Raw genomic sequence first — 19979 nt, forward strand, 5'->3', positions numbered from 1 at the left:
TTTTTCCTGTCTACAACATGTTCTCCTCCCAGTCCTGGACTTCTCTCTCACTTCCTCTCTGTCCCAACATCCATCTCTCCCTCTGTCTGACAGATTTGCAGGAGTAATGACCTAGAACATGTCATGGCTTGTTTTACTAACAGTCCTGATTAACTAATCACAGTCTGTATGTTCGTAATCACAGCCTGTATGTTTGCTTGTCTCTCTCTCCGCTCTCACCTCACTGGATGGACCCCAATCCATCATTCTGGGGAGCTACGCTACTCCCACAAATAAAAGAGTCCAGAAATGTCTGGTTCAAATAAAATAAGCGGACCGAATATTCTTAAAGAGGCAGTCCTGTCAAAAATGTGATTTCCAGTTTTTTTTAATTATATTTCCACACTATGAGGGTGAAATAACATTCTGAAATGGTTAAAATTATGATAATGCCCTTTTAGTGTAAGAGCTTATTTATATTTTTAACTCCTGGAATTTCAGCTTGTTCAGGTGGGATGGAGTTTTTGGCCAAAAAGCATGACATCACAATTTTCTTGTTTTTTTATTGAACTAGGCAAGTCAGTTATGAACAAATTCTTATTTACAATGACGGCCTACCCCGGCCAAACCCTAAACCCGATGATGCTGGGCCAATTGTGCGCTTCCCTATGGAACTCCTGATCACGGCCGGTTGTGATACAGCCTGGAAACGAACCAGGGTCTGTAGTGACACCTCTAGCACTGAGATGCAGTGCCTTAGACCACTGCACCACTCGATTATTCTGACCTATGACCAATCGTCTTTTATTTGCATATGTATCTTCCTACTTTGGAGGGGTAAGCGGGGTAGTCTCTTGACTTGAGTCTAGACGATCCGATCCGCGAATCAGGGCTGTGTATTTAAATATATTTAGATTTGTATCAACACGCCCACTAGTGATGCGCGGGACAGCTCTTTGTAACCCACACCCGCCCACAATTGCTAATAACCTATCCGCAACAGCCAGAGGTTTTGAAGTGTCTGTCCTATATCTCGGAGATACTGTGTAAGAAAGCTCAGGAAATATACACTACCGTTCAAAGGTTTGGGGTCACTTAGAAATGTTCTTGTTTTTGAAAGAAAAGCACATTTTTTGTCCATCAAAATAGCACCAAATTGATCAGAAATACAGTGTAGACATTGTTAATGTTGTAAATGACTATTGTAGCTGAAAACGGCAGATTTTTTATGAAATATCTACATAGGAGTACAGAGGCCCATTATCAGCAACCATCACTCTTGTGCTCCAATGGTATGTTGTGTTAGCTAATCCAAGTTTACAATTTTAAAAGGCTAATTGATCATTAGAAAACCCTTTTGTAATTATGTTAACACAGCTGAAAACTGTTGTCCGGATTAAAGAAGCAATAAAACTGGCCTCCTTTAGACTAGTTGAGTATCTGGAGCAGGCTACTATTTAACGAAGCTGCCAGTTGAGGACTTGTGAGGCGTCTGTTTCTCAAACTAGACACTGTTTCTCAAACTAGACACATCTCCGGCCCCAGCCGACCCAACAGAGCAGAGCCCAGGGCAGACAGAGTAGAGCAGTGAGGCATGGCCTCGACCCGGGCCTCCTGGGTGGCATGGAGATCAGACTAGTCCGGCCTGGGAGAGATTAGCTGACTGATTGAGCTGCTGCTGCGGGCACTGAGGGGCAGGGGTTGGGGGGCATCGTCTGATCTGAGACAGTTTCAGACGCCAGACAGCCAACAGAACAGAAGACAGTCATCCCAGACTCATCCCAACCACAAGGGAGACTATTCACAACACAGAGCTTCAATAACTTCATAAGGTCAGGCTTTCCATAAAGTATAAGAAATGACCAGTGTCAAACAGCCCTATGCTACTGTACAGGACAAAGCAAAGTCAGTGATCAAACGCAGTCCTTGACTTAGACAGCAGCTCATCGGTCGGTACTGAGTACCGGCACCTCAAATGTTCTACTGTTCGAGTTTGTCAGAGTATTGCGGAGTTCCTGCACCTACAGTGGGGGGAAAAAAGTATTTGATCCCCTGCTGATTTTGTACGTTTGCCCACTGACAAAGAAATGATCAGTCTATAATTTTAATGGTAGGTTTATTTGAACAGTGAGAGACAGAATAACGCATGTCAAAAATGTTATAAAATCATTTGCATTTTAATGAGGGAAATAAGTATTTGACCCCTATGCAGAACATGACTTAGTACTTGGTGGCAAAACCCTTGTTGGCAATCACAGAGGTCAGACGTTTCTTGTAGTTGGCCACCAGGTTTGCACACATCTCAGGAGGGATTTTGTCCCACTCCTCTTTGCAGATCTTCATTAAGTCATTAAGGTTTTGAGGCTGATGTTTGGCAACTCGAACCTTCAGCTCCCTCCACAGATTTTCTATGGGATTAAGGTCTGGAGACTGGCTAGGCCACTCCAGGACCTTAATGTGCTTCTTCTTGAGCCACTCCTTCGTTGCCTTGGCCGTGTGTTTTGGGTCATTGTCATGCTGGAATACCCATCCACGACCCATTTTCAATGCCCTGGCTGAGGGAAGGAGGTTCTCACCCAAGATTTGACGGTACATGGCCCCGTCCATCATCCCTTTGATGCGGTGAAGTTGTCCTGTCCCCTTAGCAGAAAAACACCCCCAAAGCATAATGTTTCCACCTCCATGTTTGACGGTGGGGATGGTGTTCTTGGGGTCATAGGCAGCATTCCTCCTCCTCCAAACACAGCGAGTTGAGTTGATGCCAAAGAGCTCCATTTTGGTCTCATCTGACCACAACACTTTCACCCAGTTGTCCTCTGAATCATTCAGATGTTCATTGGCAAACTTCAGACGGGCATGTACATGTGCTTTCTTGAGCAGGGGAACCTTGCGGGCGCTGCAGGATTTCAGTCCTTCACGGCGTAGTGTGTTACCAATTGTTTTCTTGGTGACTATGGTCCCAGCTGCCTTGAGATCATTGACAAGATCCTCCCGTGTAGTTCTGGGCTGATTCCTCACCGCTCTCATGATCATTGCAACTCCACGAGGTGAGATGTTGCATGGAGCCCCAGGCTGAGGGAGATTGACAGTTCTTTTGTGTTTCTTCCATTTGCGAATAATCGCACCAACTGTTGTCACCTTCTCACCAAGCTGCTTGGCGATGGTCTTGTAGCCCATTCCAGCCTTGTGTAGGTCTACAATCTTGTCCCTGACATCCTTGGAGAGCTCTTTGGTCTTGGCCATGGTGGAGAGTTTGGAATCTGATTGATTGCTTCTGTGGACAGGGTTTTTTTAGACAGGTAACAAACTGAGATTAGGAGCACTCCCTTTAAGAGTGTGCTCCTAATCTCAGCTCGTTACCTGTATAAAAGACACGTGGGAGCCAGAAATCTTTCTGATTGAGAGGGGGTCAAATACTTATTTCCCTCATTAAAATGCAAATCAATTTATAACATTTTTGACATGCGTTTTTCTGGATTTTTTTGTTGTTATTCTGTCTCTCACTGTTCAAATAAACCTACCATTAAAATTATAGACTGATCATTTCTTTGTCAGTGGGCAAATGTACAAAATCAGCAGGGGATCAAATACTTTTTTCCCTCACTGTATGATTGTCTAGGATTTATGGCCCATCATTCCAATGGACTTATATATAATGGAAAACATAAAAATAGCTTTTGGTTGATAGACAAGTCTGAGAGCGCTCGCTTTAAGGCACATCACTTCAGCAGTCTGAGGTAATTCACCTTAGAGCACGTGCTCTCAATAGGCCAACTTGCAGGGGACTTAGCAATTTGGGGGGCCATTTAAAAAATGCTGTTGAGTTGAGGGGCCCCACTAACCCCAAATTTGACATTGAAGAAAAATATGATTGTGGTGTGGTAGAGGTGGTTTATAAGGTAAAGGATGTGGGGAAGGTAGAGTAGTGAAAATATATGCTGCATTTGTTATTTTCTTCTAGAATGGATTACTTGACAAGTCTCTTTTGAAATGAATTAAGAGAGAGCACTATCAAAAGGAGTTGTGGGGCAGAGGTAAAGGTGAAGGTGGTTGAGGCTGACATGGAAGAGTTTATCAAAAGGTACATCAGTGACCTTGATGGGTCAAACATTTAATTTTTTAAACAAATAACACCTGCCAATTTGTCTTGTCGCTGGCCTCTATGGCTTCTAGTACTCTTGTTTATTATAGTTTCAATTCTGGTTTCTAGATAAAGCTCTAAAATTGTTGTGTGATAATCTGTCTTCTGTACAGTACTCTGCCAATTCCTCCTGCCCCTGCTTCACCTTCCTCAGCTTCACTGACCTCACTCCCACTTGGTCCCTCTACGGATGGGGAAACAGAGGACAGAAGTGTTGCCAGCATGGAAGAACTATAAGAATGTGTCTTGTACATAAGTCAATAGCCTGTGGCGGAGATAAACAACACAGTCCTGTTGTAGAACTCACGTGACACATGGATTCAATATTCAAGTTAAAGCTGTTGGAAACACATCATAGCACGGCATGACTAACTTTAGTTTCCCAGAGGGAACTTCATTTGTGGTGTCAGATGCATCAAGCAAACTTTAATTTAAAACACCTTGATGTTCGACAAGGTGACATTCTGGTGAAATCCATCCCTACTCCTGGTAATTTATTATGTTTGCATATCATCAGTCGACCATAATTCTATCTATAACTGCATTATTATCCTACTATCGGGCGCGGCATAATCTGTCTTATGTCTGTTATCTGATAGCCAGTCCTGCCCTGTCGTAAACCTATTTCAATGTTTGGTCCTTGCCTCGTGAATAGGAGACAAAGGGAGTCAAATCAGTCAGACATATTTAATAAAAAAATAAATCATATCTCCAAAAGCACTATACTAATTTGAACAAATATATCATTAGAAAATGGAATAAAGTACTGTCCAAATGCAGTAATTGATGTCAACATCTTTTGTTTCCAATATTTCTGTTTCTGTGTCGAAGGCAGTCTGCAGGATGTCTGCTGCTTTCTTTAGAAATGCTTCTCCAACTCCATGTGTGACCATGCCACACTGTTTGCAGAGGTCTGCCATGCTGTCAACTAACTGTGATCATTTTCCTGAAAAGCAAGAGGATCATTGGTTGTGTTCTAATCATTCTGATTCTCTACCTTCACCGAGATGTGTCCATTCATTCACTCTACCTTATGCATTCAAAAGCATTGGAATGGTGCAAGCATATACATTTAAATCCCACATTATACGAAGTACAAAAGATTTATACAGCATATAGAAAGGCTTCATAAGCACTAATTAGATCGTTCCCAAATTACCCATAAGCATATGACATACTCTATAATTGGGGTATAAAGGGTGACATAACCATTCCCACTGTGGGGTAAATTGCCAAATGTGACATAATGCGCTATGTATATTTATACACCACGAAGCATTTATGTAGTAACTTGTATGTGTGCTATATAAAGCCTTTATAAGTTGTACTTTGTCTAAAGTGGGACCGAAGTTCCCACCATATTCCTTACACCACTACATTCCTTTTAAATTCACGAGGGACAGTTCTGAAGTTACCTTGTGTTATTTAGCTCAAACATTCTTTGAGCGACATTCACTGCAAAAGCAGCGTGGTTATCTGCCGCATGACGCAGGTTGAGGAATCTTGCAGACAGCGTCTCAGTGACCCTCAAAAGCCTTAGAACATCACATGGGACACACACACACACACACACACACACACACACACACACACACACACACACACACACACACACACACACACACACACACACACACACACACACACACACACACACACACACACACACACACCCTGTACTACAGTATGCATCATTACACAATATCATTATTCATCGTTTTAAGCTCCTTTAGTCTCATGTTTCTATCTAGATTACATTTGTATTTACATTTCACTATGCCTTCTTTGAGAGTTATCATGATACATGAATGGATGGTTTCCCGGACACAGACAAGTCTAGTCCTGGACCAAAAAGCAAGCTAAATGCAGCATCTTTGCCAAAAATACTTTTTAGTCTAGGACTAGGCTTAATCTGTGTCTGGGAAACCCCCCCATGTCCTTCCTTACCCTCACAGGGTGCTGAGAAGAACACTGCGTGTTGTTGATTTTGTCTTTTGTTGTTCCCTTTCTAATATAATGCTGGACAGTATTTAAAGGGAACTTTTCTGGGCCCTCAATTCTCCTTTCCACCTCTTTCCTTGTAACCTCATTATTTTTGGTGGGATGTTTGCCCAGGTTGAAGTTGAGAATCGACAGAACCTCACACCCCAGTAAAAGGACAACAATGACAGAAGGTTACGTTCAGTTATTCATGATGCGTGGATGACGTTGACAAAATATGACCTTTTTGTATTTTATGATGAGCTTTTTGAAGGCAAACGACCTTACCAGAATTATTGGTTGCCATCTTGAAACAATCTAGTCTATATATGACAGGCCACAAAGTTATCAGTTGGCCTTGAGTCTAATCTATACCTAGGTGTTTCAAGTGGGACCCTTCAATAACATTGCCCCCAAATCGCTAAGTCCCCTGTAACTAGGCCAAGTGAGAGCATTCTCTCTGAGGTGAATTTCCTCAGACCCCTAATGAAGTGATGTAAGGTACCTCATAGCAAGCGCTCTCAGACTTGTCTATCAACCAAAATCTATTTTAATGTATATATGATGTAGTTTCCATGATATAAAGTTCATTGTAATGGCGGGTAATAAATCCTAGACAATCATATTGTCTACCTATTCTAGCTATTTCCATCAGTCACTGAGACTTTCCCTACCTCTATCTCCAATAAATGTGTTATTACACAAGTCTCACAGCAAGTGCACTTCTGAGGGAAGACACAGGTGGCAGCTGATTGGCAGTCGGTCAATTTATTCATGGTTTGAAATCCCATACCAGGAAGTTTGTACTAATAACAGAGACAACTCAAGTCATATCAATCAACATAGACTGACCAGGTGAAACCAGGTGAGAGCTATGATCCCTTATTGATGTCACTTGTTAAATCCACTTCAATTAGTGTAGATGAAGGGGAGGAGACAGGTTAAAGAAGGATCTTCAGGCCTTGAGATAATTAAGACATGGATTGTTTACGTGTGCCATTCAGAGGGTGAAAATATTTAAGTGCCTTTGAACAGGGTATGGTAGTAGGTGCCAGGTGCACTGCTTTGTGTCAAGAACTACATCGCTGCTGGGTTTTCACGCTCAACAGTTTCCTGTGTGTATCAAGAATGGTCCACCACTCAAAGGACATCCAGCCAACTTGACACAACTGTGGGAAGCATTGGAGTCAACAAGGGCCAGCATCCCTGTGGAATGCTTTCGACACCTTATAGAGTCCATGTCCTGAGAATTGAGGATGTTCTGAGGGCAATATCAATGTTCTATTCACAACTGGCTACGTGATTACTGCAGCTCAATGGGTGTAACTTTTGTTGACAATTTCGTTACCTTTTGGAAACAAAACACGTTTTATAAGGAGGATAGGATCCATCCAAATCATTTGTGTTCCTGGATCCTTTCACAGCATTATAAGGCTGCGTTGAGACAATGACTTATCAGTTGCCCAAGCTCAGCTCAGTTAATTCCTACCATTGTGTCGCTGAGTTGTCATAATGCTTTAGCAAATGTACATTATACCAGGGGCGTTGGTAGACACAATGTCAGTAACCTAATTTATGTCCCTCTAACTTCCGTGAATGCCTCTGCTGATCCTACAGCTACTGTATGGAGCAATAATGTGCCTGTGAACCAGATTTATGCTGTTAGCACCTAGGCGATGTGCCCTAGTAGGAAGTCCACTGTGTGCAGCTCACCCTGCACTAACATAAATAACATGAGAATATCTACTTCTACTAAGCTTCCCAGTAAAGCAATGAAAACAAGCAAGCATCCTAGAAAAGTGCTCAAAATAACCCACATTAACATTTGTAACTTAAGAAACAAGGTTCATGACATTAATAACAGATTACATTCATATTCTGACTACCTCTGAAGCTCACTTAGATAATACCTTTGATGATACAGTGGTAGCAATACATGGCTATAACATCTATTGAAAGTACAGAAATGCCAATGGGGGCGGTGTTGCGGTCTATATTCAGAACCACATTCCTGTAAAGCTTAGAGAGGATCTCATGTTAATTACTGTTGAAGTAATATGGCTACAGGTTCATCTGCTTCACCTAAAGCCCATTCTTGTGAGAAGATGCTATAGACCACCAAGTGCTAACAGTCAGTATCTGGATAATGTGTGTGAAACGCTTGATAATGTATTTGATATCCACAGAGAGGAATATTTTCTGGGTGATGTAAATATTGACTGGCTTTCATCAAGCTGCCCACTCAAAAAAAAGCTTCAAACTATAACCAGTGTCTGCAACCTGGTTCAGGTTATCTGTCAACCTACCAGGGTAGTTACAAACGGCACAATAATGAAATCATCAACATGTCTTGACCACATCTTTACTAATGCTGCAGAAATGTGCTTGAAAGCAGTAACCAGATCCATCGGACGTAGTGATCACAATATAGTGGCCATATACTGGAAAACCAAAGTTCCAAAGGCTGGGCCTAATATAGTGTATAAGAGGTCATGCAATAAGTTTTGTAGTGATTCCTATGTTATTGATGTAAATAATATTTGTCGGTCCGTGGTGTGTAATGAGGAGCAAACAGACGCTGCACTTGACACATTTATGAAATTGCTTATCCCAGTTACTAATAATCATGCACCCATTAAGGAAATAACTGTAAAAACTGTTAAATCCATGTGGATGATTAGGAATTGAAAAATGGTAGGGTTGAGGGATGAGTCAAAAGGAATGGGAAATAAGTCTGGCTGCACAACCGATTGGCAAACATACTGCAAATTGAGAAATGATGTGACTAAACTCAATAAAAGAAGAAAAAACTACACTATGAAACAAAGATAAATTACATAAAGAATGATAGTAAAAAGCTTTGGAGCACCTTCAATTACATTTTGGGAAAAAAGGCAAACTCAGCTCCATCATTCATTGAATCAGATGGCTCATTCAACACAAAACTGACTGATATTGTCAACTACTTTAATGATTTTTCCATTGGCAAAATTAGCAAACTTAGGCATGAAATGCCAGCAACAAACGCTGACACTACAGATTCAAGTATATCTGACCAAATTATGAAAGACAAGCACTTTGATTTTGAATTCTGTAAAGTGAGTGTGGAAGAGGTGAAAATATTGTTGTCTGTCAACAAAGACAAGCCACTGGGGTCTGACCACTTGGATGGAAAATTACTGAGGATAATCGCGGACGATATTGCCACTCCTATTTGCCATATCTTCAATTGAAGCCTACTAGAAAGTGTGTGCCCTCAGGCTTGGAGGGAAGCAAAAGTCATTCCACTACCTAAGAATAGTAAAGCCCCCTTTACTGGCTCAAATAGCCAACCAATCAGCCTGTTACCAACCCTTAGTAAAGTTTTGGAAATAATTGTGTTTGACCAGAAACAATGCTATTTTACAGTAAACAAATTGACAGACTTTCAGCACGCTTATAAAGAAGGACATTCAACAAACACAGCCCTTACACAAATGACTGATGATTGGCTGACAGACATTGATGATAAAATATTGTGGTGGCTGTTTTGTTAGACTTCAGTGCGACTTTTGACATTATTGATCATAGTCTGCTGCTGGAAAAAAGTATGAGTTATGGCCAGTGTGTCTATGTATGCGGATGACTCAACACTATACACGTCAGATCAGGGTGTGACAAACATATTGATAAGATGGGGAGAAGTCTGTCCATAATAAAGCGCTACTCTACCTTCTTAACAGCACTATCAATAAGGCAGGTCCTACAGGCTCTAGTTTCATTACACCTGGACTAATGTTCAGTCGTGTGGTCAGGTGACACACAGATGGAATTAGGAAAATTGTAATTGGCTCAGAACAGGGCAGCACGGCTGGCCCTTGGATGTACACATAGAGCTAAGATGAATGATATTAATGTCAATCTCTCCTTGCTGAAAGTGGAGGAGAGATTGACTTCATCACTACTTGTATTTGTGAGAGGTATTGACATGTTGAAAGCACCGAACTGTCTGATTAAACAAATAGCACACAGCTCAGACACCCATGCATACCCCACAAGACATGCCACCAGAGATCTGTTCACAGTCCCCAAGTCCAGAACAGACTATGGGAGGCGCACAGTACAAAATTGAGTCATGACTACATGGAACTTTATTCCACATCAGGTAACTGATGCAAGCAGTATAAAAATACACCTTATGGAACACAGGGGACTGTGAAGCAACAGAATCATAGACACATGCATACACACATGATAACATACGCACTATACACACACATACACATGGATTTTGTGTTGTAGATATGTGGTAGTGGATTAGGGACCTAAGGGAACACACTTAGTGTGTTGTGAAATCTGTTATGAATATTGATTTTTTTTTTAAACATTGCAATGCAAATAATCTGGGTAGCCATTTGATTAGGTGTTCAGGAGTCTTATAGCTTGGGGGTAGAAGCTGTTTAGAAGCCCCCTAGACTTGGCGCTCCGGTACCGCTTGCCGTACGGTAGTAGAGAGAACAGTATGACTAGGGTGGCTGGAGTCTTTGACAATTTTTAGGGCCTTCCTCTGAGATCGCCTGGTATAGAGGTCCGGGATGGCAGGAAGCTTGGCCCCTGTGATGTACTGGGCCATTCGCACAACCCTCTGTAGTGCCTTGCGGTCGGAGGCCGAGCAGTTTCCATACCAGTCAGGATGCTCTCGATGGTGCAGCTGTAGAACCTTTTGAGGATCTGAAGACCCATGCCAAATCTTTTCTGTCTCCTGAGGGGGAATAGGTTTTGTCGTGCCCTCTTCACGACTGTCTTGGTGTGCTTGGACCATGTTAGTTTGTCGGTGATGTGGACACCAAGGAACTTGAAGCTCTCAACCTGCTCCACTGCAGCCCCGTCAATGAGAATGGGGGCATGCTCAGTCCTCTTTTTCCTGTAGTCCACAATCATCTCCTTTATCTTGATCACATTGAGGGAGAGGTTGTTGTCCTGGCACCACACGGCCAGGTCTCTGATCTCCTCCCTATAGGCTGTCTCGTCGTTGTCGGTGACTGTTGTGTCATCGCTAAACTTAATGATGACCGTGCAGTCATGAGTGAACAGGGAGTACAGGAGGGGACTGAGCACGCACCCCTGAGGGGCCCCTGTGTTGAGGATCAGCGTCACGGATGTGTTGTAACCTACCCTTACCACCTTGGGGCGGCCCGTCAGGAAGTCCAGGATTCAGTTGCAGAGGGAGGTGTTTAGTCCCAGGGTCCTTAGCTTATTGATGCGTTTTGAGGGCACTATGGTGTAGAACGCTAAGCTGTAGTCAATGAACAGCATTCTCACATAGGTGTTCCTTTTTATCCAGGTGAGAAAGGGCAGTGTGAAGTGCAATAGAGATTGCATCATCTGTGGATCTGTTGTGGCGGTATGCAAATTGGAGTGGGTCTAGGGTTTCTGGAATAATGGTGTTGATGTGAGCCATGACCAGCCTTTCAAAGCACTTCATGGCTACAGACGTGACTGCTACGGGTCGGTAGTAATTCAGGCAGGTTACCTTAGTGTTCTTGGGCACAGGCACCATCGTGGTCTGCTTAAAACATGTTGGCATTACAGACTCAGACAGGTACAGGTTGAAAATGTCAGTGAAGACACTTGCCAGTTGGTCAGCGCATGCTCACAGTTCACGTCCTGGTAATCCGTCTGGCCCTGTGGCCTTGTGAATGTTGACCTGTTTAAAGGTCTTCCTCACATCGGCTGCGGAGAGCGTGATCACACAGTCTTCTGGAACAGCTGGTGCTCTCATGCATGTTTCAGTGTTATTTGCCTCGAAGCGAGCATAGAAGTAGTTTAGCTTGTTTGGTAGGCTCGTGTCACTGGGCAGCTCTCGGCTGTGCTTCCCTTTGTAGTCTGTAATGGTTTGCAAGCCCTTCCACATCTGACGAACGTCAGAGCCGGTGTAGTACGATTCAGTCTTAGTCCTGTGTTGACGCTTTGCCTGTTTGATGGTTAGTCGGAGGGCATAGCGGGATTTCTTATAAGCTTCCGGGTTAGAGTCCCACTCCTTGAAAGCGGCAGCTCTAGCCTTTAGCTCAGTGCGGATGTTGCCTGTAATCCATGGCTTCTGGTTGGGGTATGTACGTACAGTCACTGTGGGGACCACGTCATCGATGCACTTATTGATGAAGCCAATAATGAAGCCAATGATGTGGTGTACTCCTCAATGCCATTGGAGGAATCCCTGAACATATTCCAGTCTGTGCTAGCAAAACAGTCCTGTGGCTTAGCACCTGCTTCTACTGACCACTTTTTTATTGATCTAGTCACTTCCTGCTTTAATTTTTGCTTGTAAACAGGAATCAGGAGGATAGAATTATGTTCAGATTTACCAAATGGAGGGCGAGGGAGAGAATTGTATGCATATCTGTGTGTGGAGTATAGGTGGTCCAGAGTTTTTTCCCTCTGGTTGCACATTTAACATGCTGATAGAAGTTTGGTAAAACTGATTTAAGTTTTACTACTAGGAGCGTCGCCTCTGGGTGAGCGTTTTCTTGTTTGCTTATGGAGGAATACAGATCATTCAATGCTGTTTTAGTGCCAGCCTCTGACTGTGGTGGTGTGTAAACAGCTTTAAAAAATACAGATGAAAACTCTCTAGGTAGATAGTGTGCCCCCAGGATTATATGGACTGGTAATGCAGGTTTGGTTAGAATAGAGTGCAATAGAATGAGTGACATTCAATAAAATCTACTTCATGAAAAGGGGAATATTATTTTCTATGAAAATGTTGAAAGTATGTACTGGCCGTCATCAGAATTAGACCAAGGTGCAGCGGAGGATGTGTTCATCTTGAAATTTTAATTGAAAAAGAAAACACTACAAAAATAAACAAAAGACGACAGCAAAACAGTCCTGTCAGGAAATACTCTAAACAGAAAACAATCACCCACAAACCCCAAAGGAAAAATCAGGCTACTTATGTGTGACTCCCAATCAGCAACAACAAACTACAGCTGTGCCTGATTGGAAGCCACACGGCCAAAATCAACGAATCAAACCAACCTAGAAAAAATAACATAGAACGCCCACCCAATGTAACACCCTGGCCTAACCAAAATAAAGAACAAAACCCCCTCTCTATGGCCAGGGCGTTACAAAGTAGTTGATTTCATGATTGAATATGTAGATTTTACAGGCAACAATTTCCTACAGTGAGAGCCAGGGAAGCAACCTCTGGTGGGCAGATGGAGACGAGGACAACAACACAAGGTTAGGGGTTTTATGACTTACACATGAAAAAAAACCTTGTTACAAACTATACTGTATAGTGTTAAATGTAACCCTGCCTTGTTACAAAGTCTATTGTGTAGTGTTAATTGTAACCCTACCTTCTTACAAAGTCTACTGTGTAGTGTTAAATGTAACCCTGTCTTGTTACAAAGTCTACTGTGTAGTGTTAAATGTAACCCTGTCTTGTTACAAGTCTACTGTGTAGTGATAAATGTAACCCTGTCTTGTTACAAAGTCTACTGTGTAGTGTTAAATGTAACCCTGCCTTGTTACAAAGTCTACTGTGTAGTGCTAAATGTAACCCTGCCTTGTTACAAAGTCTACTGTGTAGTGCTAAATGTAACCCTGAATAAATAATTGCAGAAGATCACTGTAAATCAGATAATAATAGGTTTTATGACATAAAACGTTAATCATTTTCTACATTGAAACCTGTCTCTTGTTTATTTTTCAAAAACCACTGCCAAACATTGTGTGTCTAGAGTGAAATGTGTATTTAAAGACATTGTAACCATTCTTTGCATAACGCTCAGCACTGCTATAGTAGTTCACTAAAATACAGAGTATGCTGTCCATTGAAGTTGTTGTCACTGGCTCTTCTGATATCAGATTTAGAATGAATGAATAACAGGTTTTGTGGTAGTTTGAAAGGGTTTGATTCACATTAGACCAGAAGTGTTTTCAATTCACATGACCCGACGAGAAAACGCCCAGCTCTATGGTCATAGCACAGATGAAAAAGGAAGCTATCTATAATAATAATATTTGGTGATTAGCCTACGAATAGCACCCAAAGTTTTAACTGACCAGGTCATGAGATCAGGAAAAACTACAGGCCCCAGAAAAGACACATTTGAATTTTCTCACACCACTTTTGAACCCGTGGTGCCACCTCATCTTTCTACTGAACCTATGATGACTCCTGTGTGTTTTTCGTTCATTGTTTGGTTGCCATGGTGACTTAATTAAAAGGAGGGTCAGCGACTTAACTATCTTTTAGAAATAAGTCAACAGTGGAGGAGTACACAGAGGCACGCACTACTGACAAGGTGTGTGTGTGTGCGTGTATGTGCATGCATTGGTAGATGTTTGTATAGTGATTACACACAAGCCCCCTTTACATAGATTCTAGTGTTTGTGCTTGAAGCGGTTGCCTATGAGTTAAAAATACAAGCACAGGTTACGACCAAGTAATATCCGATGGTCAAGGCTAAGGTGTTACAAAAGGGTTAAAGTCTAGTTCTCTGGTCCTAGGCATGGTGTGCTACATTTTCTAATCATTATACAAGACTGACAGGTCTGGGTTAGTCTGACAGGGCTGGTACTTCACACGCTGATCTTTCACATGCTGGGCTGAGAATCAAAACACTCCCTGTGTTTCTGCCGAAGACATTTGTGACGACACCGCACAGTTATTACTGCAGTCGCAAGTCAATTCAGCTCCTAAACTGTCCTAAACTGTCCTAAACTGTCAGAGACTGTAACCAACAAACAGTAGCTGTGATCACATGGGTGGAAACATGGTTACTAGGCTGTAGTAGGTCAACTACAGCCAAACCCAAGACCAGAGGGGTATACTACAAAACAGAATCAATGAGTTAGTCAGCTATCTTTAACCTCTCTGGGCAAGTGGAACGTGACCGTCCCACTCTATTCAACAGCCAGTGGAACAGCGGGCGCGAAATACAAAAACCTAAAAAATGCAATAATTTAAATTTTTCAAACATACGACTATTTTACACCATTTTAAAGATAAGACTCTTGTTAATCTAACCACATTGTCCGATTTCAAAAAGGCTTTACAGCGAAAGCAATACATTAGATTATGTTAGGAGAGTGCATAGCCAAAAATAATCACACAGCCATTTTCCAAGCAAGCATATATGTCACAAAAACCCAAAACACAGCTAAATGAAGCACTAACCTTTGATGATCTTCATCAGATGACACTCCTAGGACATTATGTTATACAATACATGTATGTTTTGTTCAATCAAGTTCATATATATATCCAAAAACAGCTTTTTACGTTGGTGTGTTATGTTCAGAACATGCATTCCCACCAAAAACTTCCGGTGAACTTACTAAATTACTCATCATAAACGTTGACAAAATACATAACAATTATTTTAAGAATTATAGATACAGAACTCCTTTATGCAATCGCTATGTCAGATTATAAATAGCTTTTCGGCGAAAGCACATTTTGTAATATTCTGAGTACATAGCTCAGCCATCACGGCTAGCTATTTTGACACCCGCCAATTAGTATTAGAGATATTGTATTACCTTTGCTGTTCTTCGTCAGAATGCACTCCCAGGACTGCTACTTTCACAAGAAATGTTGTTTTTGTTCCAAATAATCCATAGTTATGTCCAAATACCTCCGTTTTGTTTGTGCGTTCAGGTCACTATCCAAAGGGTAACGCGCGAGCGCATATCGAGACAAAAAAATTCAAAATGTTCCATTACCGTACTTAGAAGCATGTCAAACGCTGTTTAAAATCAATTGTTATGCTATTTTTCTCGTAAAATAGCGATAATATTCCAACCGGACAATAGTGTATTCATTCAAAGAGGAAAAGAAAAAACAGCCTGGTCGTGTGAATGCGCATATACAATCTCTTTGTCACCAGGCAGACCACTGACAAACTGAGCTTCTATACTCTGCCCAAAGACAGGAGATGCCTCAATCCGCTTTCTGAAGGCTTTAGAGAGCCAATGGAAGCCTTAGAAAGTGCAACGTAACACCACAGATACTGTAGTTTCGATAGAGAATCAAAAGAAGAACTACACATTCTCAGACAGGCCACTTCCTGCTTGGAATGGCGGTTTTTGCCTGCCATATGAGTTTTGTTATACTCACAGACACCATTCAAACAGTTTTAGAAACTTCAGAGTGTTTTCTATCCAAATCTACTAATAATATGCATATTCTCATTTCTGGGAAAGAGTAGTAACCAGTTTAAATCGGGTACGTTTTTTATCCGGCCGTGAAAATACTGCCCCCTAGCCCCAACAGGTTAATAAACCACCCCAAATAACTATAGATGTTCTGGTTAATTAAGAAATCTAAACATAGACATGTGTTTTTGGTTGTTGAGTCAATTAGATCATGCCAATTTCAAGCTTTTCTTTTGTAAAAAATGTAAAGTATGTATGTGAATTTTCCACAACTTTGTGCCGTGCTGAACGCAGCCCATGCCCTGTTTTATCTTTAATAAACATAATCTATAATAATGATCTAAATGCCCTCCCTGGGCTTGATAATTTATCAGCTTGACATGTACTCTCACGGGTGGCCAAAAATAACTATCTGAAAGCCACGTCCCTATTAAACTACGCTTACGATCTTCTGATGTCATATCTCAATAACCCAGCACCAACAACTCAACCTTTCTATATTTAAAGAAAACAACCCAACTAAGTGACCCAATTACTGCAACCCAGCAGTTAGGTCATCCAAACAACCCAGCATTTTTTTGAGTGTGTAATTCATCTGTAGCAGAGTAGCAGTCGGAGGAGTGGGTTTGATCATATTTCAAAGAAGCAATCAGCTGAGCTCCCTTCCAATCCCTTCCTTCACTCGTATCAGTTCCCTGCTCTGGGTCATTCACATACTCAGTCTTTTCAGGTACAGTCAGAAAAGCAAATTAATATTACATTTCATCATAAATCAAACACTTTCCCTACCTCCTGCTGCACACACACACGCGTGCGTGCACACATGCACACGCGCGCATAAACACACACACACACACACACACACACACACACACACACACACACACACACACACACACACACACACACACACACACACACACACACACACACACACACACACACACACACACACACCCTCCACCCTCAGTACCTCCTTTGTTCTGGGAAGGTGTGATGTGATATGAAGCTGCCAAAACTGTGAGAACAAGATGAGGTATTTTCTAAAGGCTTGTTAATAATGCAGTGTTTTCCGATGAGGAACTATAGTCAGATTAGTTAGTGGAACAGAGCATGACTTTACTCACACTAATTACTGGACTGTATTTCAGATGATATTTAGGGCAGCAGAACATGTGTGTCAAATCAAATCAAATTTATTGGTCACATACCCATGATTAGCAGATGGTATTGCGAGTATAGCAAAGTACTTGTGCTTCTAGTTCTGACAGTGCAGTAATATCTAACAATAATCTAATAATTCCACAACTACCCAATACACACAAATCTAAGTATAGGGATGGAATAAGAATATATACATATAAATATATGGATGAGCGATGACCGAGCGGCATAGGCAAGATGCAATAGATGGTATAAAATACAGTATATATAAATATATATATATATATATATATATATATATATATATATATATGAGCTGAGTAATGCAAGATATGTAAACATTATTAAAGTGGCATTTTTAATGTGACTAGTGATCCATTTATTAAATTGGCCAATGATTTCAAGTCTGTATATTGGCAGCAGCTTGTGTGTGTCACGTTCTGACCAGTAAGGGGTTATTTGTTATTGTAGTTTGGTCAGGACATGGCAGGGGGGTATTTGTTTTATGTAGTTCGGGGTGTGTTAGAGTATGTGTTTATGTAGAGGGGTGTTTGATTAGATTAGTCCGGGGTTTTTGGTGAGGTTCTATGTTGTGTATTTCTATGTCTGATCTAGGGTGTTTAGTTCTATGTTTAGTTAATTGCGATTGGGGCCTTCAATTGGAGGCAGCTGTTTCTCGTTGCCTCTGATTCAAGGTCCTATATCTAGGGGTGTGTTTGTTATGGGATTTGTGGGAGGTTGTTTGTGCATAGCTGTGTGTAGCCTGCATTACGGTTTGTCGGCCGTTTGTTTTCTTGTTTTGTTTGATAAGTGTTCTAAATAAAGTTATAATGAGCATTCACGTACCCGCTGCATTTTGGTCCACTTCCTACGACGGCCGTTACAGTGTGTGTGTGTGTGTGTGTGTGTGTGTGTGCGCGTGTGTGTGTGTGCGTGCGTGTGCGTATGTGTGTGTGTGTGTTGTTGCAGTGCACACAGGTCCCAATGCCAGGGAATATGTTAACGATCCATTGGAAGGTGACTCTCGTCCTTTCCTCTCGCCATTATAAAAATATGTTTATTCTAAAGTTGTTATAATACGTTTAAAACATGTTGGACATATACCACTCAAAACAACCTGTCCTCATATTCCCTCACATTACTTTTTACAGTTTTATTTTCTATCATCACTGAGTCGCCAGCTCAGTAGCTACAGCGTGAGGTGGACATGGGAGTGGATTGTATTGAAAGCTCAGCACCTGTACACTCAGGAAAGAAACTGAACTTTGAAACTGTGTGTCGCCTAGTGAGCAGAATAGGCTACAGTGAGCACAAGCATGCAAAGTACAGTATTTCCCATCATGTATGTTGCAAACATGTTGTTACAGTTTTCTTTGTCAATCGCTTTGGTGTTATTTTCACAAGTATGTGGTACATTTTCACAACTCTTAGTACAAAACTCTAAACTGGTCACGCTTGTAACGCAGCCAGTCTTTCATTCAAAACCTGTCATTGTGCATTCATTTGGATTGTAAACATCTGTCACCACACAACCATTGATTCAAAATATAAGTTTATTGATAAATGTAATGACAACATTGGTTTAATCACCAAAACACAACATAATGATATATTTTCAATTTTGTCGTTTTAACTACCAGTTAATCCAATATCAAACAATGCAAGATAGGTGTTTTAAATCGCTCTTTAGAAGTGTTGAAAGTAATATGCTACAGTACTGCCAGCAGCATACAACCCTGCATTCCACTGCTGGTTTGCTTCTGAAGTTAAGCAGGGTCGGTCCTGAATGAGAGACCAGATCCTGCTGGAAGTGGTGTTGGAGGGCCAGTAGGAAGCACCCTTTCTTCTGGTCTAAGAAAAGATCCCAATACCCCAGGGCAGTGATTGGGAACATTGCCCTGTGTAAGGTGCTGTCTTTTGGATTGGATGTCTTGACTCTCTGTGGTCACTAAAGATCCCATGGCAGTCATCGTAAGAGTAGGGGTGTTAACCCTGGTGTCCTAGCTAAATTCCCAATCTGTCCCTCATACCATCACGGTCACCTAATCATCCCCAGTTTACAATTGGCTCATTCATCCCCCTCCTCTCCCCTGTAACTATTCCCCAGGTTCTTGCTGTAAATGAGAATGTGTTCTCAGTCAGCTTACCTGTTAAAATAAATACAGTAGATTACACAGTTTTCACATTTGGCAATACACTTACAACACCGTTCAAAAGTTTGGGGTCACTTAGAAATGTCCTTTTTTGTCCATTAAAATAACATCAAATTGATTAGAAATACAGTGTAGACATTGTTAATGTTGTAAATGACTATTGTAGCTGGAAACTGAAGATCTCATACAACGCTGTGTACTACTCCCTTCACAGAACAGCGCAAACTGGCTCTAACCAGAATGTAAAGAGGAGTGGGAGGCCCCGGTGTACAACTGCGGAAGAGGACAAGTACATTAGTGTCTAGTTTGAGAAACAGACGCCTCACAAGTCCTCAACTGGCAGCTTCATTAAATAGTACCTGCAAAACACCAGTCTCAACGTCAACAATGAAGAGGTGACTCCGGGATGCTGT

This window comes from Salmo salar, chromosome ssa01 (genome assembly GCF_905237065.1).
Source record: "Salmo salar chromosome ssa01, Ssal_v3.1, whole genome shotgun sequence".
NCBI lineage: Eukaryota > Metazoa > Chordata > Actinopteri > Salmoniformes > Salmonidae > Salmo > Salmo salar.